Below are 9,748 nucleotides of genomic sequence, written 5' to 3'. Positions count from 1 at the left end.
TTTACATAGTTGAAACTAAATTGCATACACGTATCTTAACTTGTTTTGTTTAAATCTGACATTATAAAATAAGCATTTTTCATGTTGTTAAGAACTTTAGCATATGTTATTTTAAAAGAACCATACATAATATTCCTTCAGGATTGGAGTGTAATTAAGGATTGTTCATTTTGGATATCCCTGATTTTCCAATTCACTGCCTTTATTATTTATACATTTTTTTGATCTCTGAATGTAAGGTGCAAGTAAGGTATATGAAGGTGTGTAGGTTGACAAGGGATAGCAAATAGAACAATACCCAAGGGCCAGAGGATGGAATTTTGGTAGAAAGAGACAACAATAAAAATATGGAAAATAAAATGGCTCTAGCACTGTGTGGATACATGGGTTGGTGTTAAAGCTGCTGTCTTTATTTGACAAGATATTAGCGAACTCTGAAGGAGACTTTTCATTGATTCCTAGGAGCAAAAACCAGGTTTTCAGGACTAAGGGAGTGAGCAGGTGGTAAAGCTCAGAAGCATGGAGTGTAACTGTACTTTTGGGCGGTTTGTTGATGAAGAGAAGGAGAAAATGGAATGAGATAAAATGGGGAAAACAAGAACAAGTAGCAATTTTATTTTATGTATTTATTTTTAAAGATAGAGACTGGAACATTGTTCAGGCCAAGGTGTAGCATAAGATAAGATAGGGGGTTAGGATTTGTGGCTCAGCAGTAGTGCACTGGCCTGGAATGTGTGAGGCACTGGGTTTGATTCTCAGTATCAAAAATAAATGAATAAATAAAGGTCAATTAATAACTAAAAAAAGAGAGAGAGAGAGAAAATAGGGATACAAGTATTAAAAACAAACTAAAGATTGGAAGTCCATCTGCTGTTTTATTTTTTTTTGTCTTAATCCTGGTAGTTAGTTTCATAAAAAATTTTCAGACTCTTTCTAATCATTTGGTATTTCCATGCATTGTGGCTTAGAATCTGACTTACACTCAAGACCTATTTTAGTGTGAAGAAATGAGTAACTATATATAATGTTGATTTTAGACTTTGCATGTTTGTTTTTGATTCACATGTGTCATCATTAGCATAGCATTAGAATAAGCTCATTTAGTAACATTCTCTCTGAAATTTTATATATTTAAATATTTATATATTTATTTATATAAAATATATGAAATTATATAAAATTTTATATATTTCCTTGTCCACAGACTGTAACCACATTTTAATGTAAGTTTCTGTGAACTCTATACTGCTGATTTCTAAACAAATTATTAACATTTTATCTACTATTGTTAAACTTTTTTGACTTCCTCAGGTTCCCAGTATGTTTTATATTTTTAAAATATCACCTTTATGTCTCATCTGTGCATTTTGGTCATTCCTTATTGTTAATAAATGACTTCTAGCAAGCTCACCTGACTATCTTGCTTGGATTGTTATTGTTGAATAAAGCCAGCAGCTCTAACACCACCCAATGTATCCACAAAGTGCCACAGCCATTTTATTTTCCATACAAAAGATTGTTCATAGAGCTTGCAAAAGAAAGTAATTAATCCTAAAATTTTTCTTTAGACTAAATTAATAAAGAATCTTCTATAAGAAACTGTAAATGAGCCACTATAAATGAAACTTACAATTTCTACTAATGGAAAAATAATCATCAGGCTAATAATACAGATAATATGTATTTGCAATTAAATAAGTTAAGAATTGTAAATTCATTAAACTAATAAATCGTCACGCTTCCTTCAGCAACCAGGAAATCAGTAATAACTAAAACATTAGCACTTAGCATTTTCTCATTTGAGAAAACTAATATATCAGCTGGTAACAAATCAAAATGAATTTGAAAACTGTTTTTTCTCCTCCAAATGGTCAAAAACCTAGCTGCTATATAACTCTCTGCTGTATTATATTGCCTTCAAAGAAACATCTGTTTAGAATTCAAAATAATTAAGAAATGTTTTAATTTTTTTTTTGTAGTTTCTCTAACTCACCTACCTTGTTCACTCTGAGGTTTCCTAGATGTGAGAGTTGGTGTCAGACAGGTCAAGTAATGCAATTTCATGCATAAATATGAAGCTTATTTGTACTAATTGTGATCATTATCAGCAGGAGATTCCACAGAACTACTGTGCCATCATTGCAACAGAAATAATGCAACTCCTAAAAGAAAATATAGGATCAACATTCCAGCATACAGGCATAAAAAATGACTTTCTCCATAGGACACCGAAAGCTCAGGAAATAATGCTAAGAGTTAATAAATGAGATGGCACCAAATTAAAAGGCTTCTGCACAGCAAAGGCAACAATTAAGAATGGAAAGAGAGAACCTAAATAATGGGAGAAAATCTTTGCTAGCTACTGTTTTGAGAGAGGATTAATATGTAGAATATATAAAGTACTCAAAAAATCAAATAACCCAATTAATAAATAAAAACATACTAATGTATTAAACAGACACTTTTTAAAAGAAGAAATACAAATGGCCAACAAATATATAAAAAAATGTTCAACATTATTCGCAATTAGGAAAATGCAAATCTCACAACAGTCAAAATGACACTCATTAAGAACACAAATAATAATAAATGCTGGAGAGGATGTGGAGAGAAAGGAACACTTTTACACTGTTGGTGGGATTGTACATTAGTACAACCACTATGGAAATCACTATGGAGATTCCTTAAATGGAACCACCATATGACTCAGCTATACAAATCCTCAGTGTTTATCCTAAAGAATTAAAGTCATATATGTGTATGTTGACTTTAATTATATGGGTATTTCCTGTCTTTATTCCCACTGTGCCCTCTGTCCTAATGAAAGCTTTAAATTACACTGAGTCACCAACAATGGAGACTCATGAAAGAAAATATTTTCCTCTATTTTACTCAACCCAAACTGGAAAGAGACCCATATTTTCATTTCCATCCTGACTCCTGAGTTTTAATGCTGCAGAAGAAAAAGCAAAATATGTCCTTCCCAATGAAAACCTCAAAGGTACAATGATTTTAAGAATCACTCCATCATATCTTAAATTGGAGATTTTTACAAAATGGAAAGAGGGAAAATTGTAATTTTTAATCTTAGACTTCAGAATTATTATTCTTAGTTTAAGTTTTTATAATTTTAAATTTTTTATAAGTAGTTATACATGACAGCTGAATAAATTTTGACACACTGTACTCAAGTGGAGTACAACTACTCCTTCTTCTGTCTGAACATGGTGCAGTCACACTGATAGTGTAATCATACATGTATATAAGGTGCTGATGTCCTTCTCATTCTAATGTCCTTCCCACATCCTCTCCCCTTCCATCATCCCCCTCTGCCCAATACAAAGTTCCTTCATTCTTCTCTATCCCCCTTCCCCCTTACATTATGAATCACCATCCTCTTATCAGAGAAAACATTCAGCCTTTGGTTTTTTGAGTTTGGATTATTTTCTTTTCTATTCTTAACATTTGTTCTAGGGACTGCTCTAAAAATGGGAAACAACACACAAAAAAAGAAAGAAAGAAAAGAAACTATTTGTATAAACAATTTTGCTTTCAAAGAAAAAATGCCACTTAAAGACTGTTATTCTGTTTCACTCTCCATGTCCTTGACTGATTTTGGCCTTCAACATATGGCTACAGCAACATAAAAAGAAATCTCTATCATACATGTATACACATCTACTCACATTTTAGGAAAACTCTGGAGACACAAAACAGACTTCAGCACAATTGGTGTCTTGCCCACACCACTAAAAAATAAGTGGAGGGCTGCCATGTGCAAGACTTTGCATAGGCTTGGTGTGGACATCAAACTCCTTCCTGAGGGAAGTCAGGTTAATAATATGGGACAGCATACTTAAGGGGGGACAGGAGGGCAGTAAATTTTGGAGAACATGGTAATAAAGGAAGCGGATTGTTATAAGCTATGAATGAGAGGGCTTCTTTGAAGTCACCAATATCCTTCCCCACATGGACTCAAAGAGCTCAGACCTGATGGTGCAGTGCAAAGTCCAACTGGCTTGGCTCAGAGGAGCTACTTGGTGAGGTGTGGATCTGTGAAAGGTGTTTGCTGAAAACCACTGACACTGTTCAGAAGTGCCCTGCTGTCACTAGGGTGCTTCTAGGACTTCCAAGGAATGCAATGTTGAAACGATATGACTCATGTGTAGGGGGCAGCTGTTGTCCCCAAGTTGATTATCTGAGGAGAGCTGTTGAGGTGAGAACCATGCTGTGGCAGGTGTTGTGCCACAGATGCTGTTCAAAAGCAGTGTCACAAAGTTTACCATGCAATCTTAGGTGCTCTTTCCATAATGTTGGGCCTGGTGGTATTTGTCTACTTGTATTCCATCACTGCCAGGAAGTCATTTTGTCTTTCTGCCTACCCTAGTAGGACACATCTCTAATCACCTCTTCAGATGTGCACTAGTTTTGAATGAAGAGGGCCCAAGATGCTCCTTAGCAGATAGGGTTATTCAGATAGGGGGTGGAGGTAGGCCAAGGCTTCCTTGTGCTTTAGAGACCTGTGGTGACTTTGCTTCTTGTGTGGCTCCTGGAAGGCAAGGCTCTCAAGACAGGAGCACAGAGCAGGGCCCTTAAGGACTTTATGAGAAAGCAAACAAAACAACCCTGTTCAGATGGAACTGTCAGACCTGATGATAGTGCCCAGAGGCTGGAAAGAGGGCAAAGCATGCAGGAAGGTAGGAACTGGGTGAGAGATGATTAAGAGGATGAGCCAAGGGGGTGCACTGGGTCTGGAAAAGATTCCAGGTTCCAGCTAAGAGGGGAAGCCTCCCTGTGCCCCCAAATCCTTGCTGTCCCAGCCACCATCCCATAGCATGCTGTGTGGTCATATCTTATCACTTCCTTTTCATTAGCCAGTTTATGGTACAAGTAATGTAGTCTGAAGGGAAATAAAGGCCCTTGTCATCTTCTAAGAAAAGTAGAATGGAACATGAAAAACACACATGTAGAAACAACTTGTGGTTATTGGAGAGAATATGTTAAGGGAAGTACCCTGTTAAGTGTGTATATTAGTTTTCTTAAGGAGAAGACAAATTGACAGGGACCTCAGACATCATCTAAGTCTAGGTCCACCTTTTACAGATAAGGGGCATCAGCTCACGGAGACAAAGAGGCCAGCTAAAGGCATACAACCAGGTAGTGACAAGTCTGGAGTTACAGACCAGACATCAGTAAGAAGACAGGGTGGTCTGCACACTAGAGGGAGCCAGTGGGAACTGGAGGCTTCAGGGTTAACTTGGCAGGGACAGCATGAGTCTGTATAGAGGCAATCTTGTAAGTGTTGTGCTAAAGTGGCTCAGGAAAGAAAGCAACCCTCAGAGAAGAACCAAAGGGAAGTAGAAAACAAGAGCTACTTAAATCATGGCCCTAGATCCTTGATCATGCTATAGGGGTCAAAGCTCTCAGAGTATAATTTAGGAACATTCCTAGGAGAATGCTCAGCTCCTCTGATGTTTACCATCTAAGTGTAAAGATTTAATTTCTGATTTTTAAAACAATCAGTTACATATCAAGTTTTTCTTCAAAGTATTTTGAGAGAATTATAGCACAGCATTTAAGTAAATGTAGACAATATCTGGTACACATATTTAATTTTTTTCCCTTAAAGTTCAGTGTTTTTATTATCAGTTTTTTTATGACAATGAGACCACATGAATCTTCCTTCATTATTTTTAAAACTGGTGTGTCAAAATAAAATTGCTGTTCTTAATCTAATATTGTGCACTCAAGTCAATTTATAAAGTTATGCCTTATTTGATTTTTTATAAATTAGTTCAAGAAAGTCCAGAATGTACAAATGGCCTCAAGATCTCCTTGTAGACAACTAATTTAAAGACTTTAAAAGTTTCTTCATTCAAGGACCAACTTAACTGCATTTCTCCCACCTTCTTGCTTGACTGATATCAAGGAGGGAAAATTGGGTTAAAGAGGAGAGACAATGACACAGGAGAGCAAGGTCAGGGTAGGGAGCTGAGGGGGCACAAGGGCAAAGGGATGAAACCCTAGCTAGAGGCTATCTAGGAGCTAAGACTTGTATAGTGGACCAGATTATATGCTTCTGGAAGGTCAAAGGAGGTCAGAGTCACTTACAGATCTGATGATAGATCGTGATGTGTTTGAAGAAGACTCTGTGACCGTGAAAGGTGCAACCGATTCTTTAGCTTCAAGTAAGTCCTTGCCTTCTTGAAAACATCATGTGTCCTGGTAACTGAAAAATAAAGGAGCCCCACAGAGAAGTAATTAACACTGGGCCATACTTGCTGGGTGTGTAATTTCTAAAGCATTTTCTTCTCATCCCTCAATCTTGGGTCTCTTTCTCACCCTTCTTCTCCTCCCTCTGCACCCACAATTATTCATAACACAGGAGGGTTTGCCCCAGGGCATTAGGTGCTCCCCTCCCAAATTTCTGTGTCTCTCTTCTGACTATTCCTCTGCAGCACAAGTGGGGCATGTGAAAGACCACCCCTTTTTTTTGCAGCACCACAGATCAGAGACACCGACGCTGGCTGATAATGAACTGCTTCATGTTCTGCTTCTGCTTGTTTGCAGTCATCAGACATTCAGCTGTTCTCTGTTTGGATACTTGGGCTCACAGATCCAGGAGCTCCCTTTTCATTGACTCAACCTGGGAAAAAGGGACAGGCTCTCAGTGAACAGTTTGGAGAATGGATGCATCCAGTGCTTTGTGGTTCCTACCAATCAGAAGCACAACTCCACAATCTTCTCAACACTACCAAGACTGAGTTCTCTTCATTATAGCCTCTTAATTCTCCAGCTCAGAACAGCTGAGGAAGAGACCACAGGTAGGAATGTTGAGAACCTTCAAGCCCCCAATCATACTAGTACAGACCTATATTTCTGCGGTCAAGGAGACCCCGACTCCACACCTGAAGGAAACTCTCAACTGCAAACAAGACCTCCATATCAGTCCTTGTAAAAGTTTTCTCTCACCCTTCCCCCATACATGCAGGAATGGAATTTCAAAGATATTATGTCTGGGACTTGGGGATGCCCTGATGACAGTGCTCAGGTTTCAAAATGTCTGTACTAACCTGAAGAAGGTAACATAGTTTCATCGTAAAATAAACTAGCAACATTAATGTAGAACTGGAAAATGGAGAGGGGATCAAGAATCTAGCCCACTTCAGGGCTGGCAATAAGAAACAGCCTGATATATGAAGAATTCTTTGGTGCCAGAGGAGCGGTGGTAGTGGTGGTTGTCTGTCTTTTCCTAAAACTGGCAGAGAGATAAAAAATTTAAAAGTATGTTAAGATTCTAGGAGCATGATCAAAAGAAGTTGCAGGGTCATAGTGACATCCTCTGACCTTTTGACCTAGAAGACCTAAGGAGTGAAAAAGTTTAAAAGGCCCCCGAATTTCTGCTCAAACTTCAGAATTATTGGAAGTAAAAATTTATGCATTACCAGGGTGTCTATGTCTGTGCTTCTCTATTTTCTTTTCTTCTCTTTGAATTATTATCTTGGGGCTGGGTGTGAGGAGGAGTTAAGGTAATCAGAGCTTCAATGAAAGCAGCCATGATAGACCAGGGGTCTTCCTCCAGAATCCTTCACTAAGGTTTAGCACATTCTAACAGCCCATGTAGAACCTGACCCTCAGAAACCCTGCAACTGAGAGTACAGAATCTTATAAGGCAGAAGAGCTAGGCTTTTACCAGAAAATGACAAACTGAATGTTTTACAATAATTTGAAAAGAACGCAGATATACCTATTAGCCATGGTGTCAAAACACTAAGGATTTGTTCAAGAAATGCTGAAGAACCATAGGATTTTTGTGAACTATTGTGAATATGCAATTGAGTTTAGTGAAGCTAGACTTAGACAAAATTTTAAGAAAGGCCATAATCTGGAAACCAGTGTTAAACCACAATGCAAAGAAAAGACCACAAAAAAGAAAAAAAGAATGAAAGAAAGAAAGAAAGAAAGAAAGAAAGAAAGAAAGAAAGAAAGACAGAAAAGACCACCATTTCAAATTTTAAACCAAGTACCATGGTTTTCTAGGAACAAATAGCAGAATTTCCCTATAAATAAAGTCTGAGAATAGATGTAAATTTTAAACAGAAGCTAAAATTGTGCAACTTGTATTATTTCAAAAAATTTTTTTTTCCTTTTCTAAAATTCTTTTCCTCCCCTTGATATCAGGGAGTGAACCCTGGGGAGCTTTACCAGTGAGCCACATTCAGAGCCCTTATTTTTTGAGACAGGATCTCACTAATTTATTGAGACTGGCTTTGAGTTTTTGATACTCCTGTCTCAGACACCTGAGCCACTGGGATTAAAGGCATGAAACTCCCATTTCTAAAATTGTAATTATCGTATTTGTACACGCAGCTTTCTTTCAGGAGACTTTAATTGAAAACTCTCCTGAAGGCTGGGATGTGTTTCAGTGGTAGAGAACTCTCCTTGCATGCTGAGGCCCTGGGTTTGAGCTTTAGTGCTAGAGAGAAGGAAGGAAGGAAGGAAGGAAGGAAGGAAGGAAGGAAGGAAGGAAGGAAGGAAGGAAGGAAGGAAGGAAGGAAGGAAGGAAAAAAGGAAGGATGGAAGAAAGGAAGGAAGAAAGGAAGGAAGGAAAAAAGGAAGGAAGGAAGAAAGAAAAGAAAGTTGGAAAAAAATAATAGACTAAGAGAAATGAAGAAATAGAAAGGGAAAGAGGGAGGGAGAGAGGGCGGAAGAAGGAAGGGAAGGAAGGAAGGAACAAAAAAAGGAATGGAGATAAGGAAAAAGATCAGGAAAAAAAATTATAATGAACACCAATTAAAATGTCTTCTGCTAACCTACATATTAATCATCCATTACAGGCACCAAAGCCCTTATATGACTGTTTAAATTAATTAAAATTTTAAAAAATCAAATTTCAGTATCACAGTCCCACCACTTAATTTAAGAGTGCAATAACCACATGGGCTGGTGGCTATAATATCTGACAGTGTAGTGCAGATACCGTACATTTCTGTCATGGCAGAAAGGTCCATTGGACAACACTGATAAAGAGGAAGCATCACATCAAAGTACTGGTATTGTGGATGTGTTAAAAATATTCTATCAATGTGGAGAAGGCCCAGGACAGCAAATCACAGGAGCACTGGCTTGGAACCAGGTAAGAGAGGCCAGCAGTCCCAGGTGAAAAAGGAGGTCAGATGAGGTGATGAAACTGCAAGTGATGCTGGTGTGCACCTGTCTTCAAACCACTGCCCAAAGATGTAGGAGAAGAACCAGGTGGCACAAGAGGATTTGGGGCTGTGAACAGGGCCAGTGGCAAAACTGTCAGACAGGTGTCAAGGTGCACAGTTCCACTATCCCACGATATATAGTACATGATAAGAAATGTTGATATTAACAAGGTGATTCTTAAGTGTACTGAGAATTTATTAGGTCAGGTACTGTTCTAAGCACTTTTCATCTCACTCAACAAACTCAAATGAATTACTAGTTGATCTACAAGGTTATGCATCTATGACCTCAAACTTGATCATTTAATTAAATGCCATTCAAGTTTGGTTTGTAAAAAAAAAATTGACACACACGAGGTACAGTGATACCCATTTGTAACCTCAGTGAAGTAGAGAAATCTCAAGTTCAAAAACAGCATGAGCAATTTAAAAAAGGTCTTGGGATGGAGCTCTGTGGTAAAGCACCCCTGGGTTTAGTTCCCAGTACAAAAAAAAAGTAAGAAAGAAAGGAAGGCACTTTTTCCTTTTTCAGGAAAAAT

This window comes from Ictidomys tridecemlineatus, chromosome 11 (assembly GCF_052094955.1).
Source record: "Ictidomys tridecemlineatus isolate mIctTri1 chromosome 11, mIctTri1.hap1, whole genome shotgun sequence".
Taxonomy (NCBI): Eukaryota; Metazoa; Chordata; class Mammalia; order Rodentia; family Sciuridae; genus Ictidomys; species Ictidomys tridecemlineatus.
The sequence above is the reverse complement of the archived record's forward strand: the minus strand, read 5'-3'. Positions refer to the sequence as shown.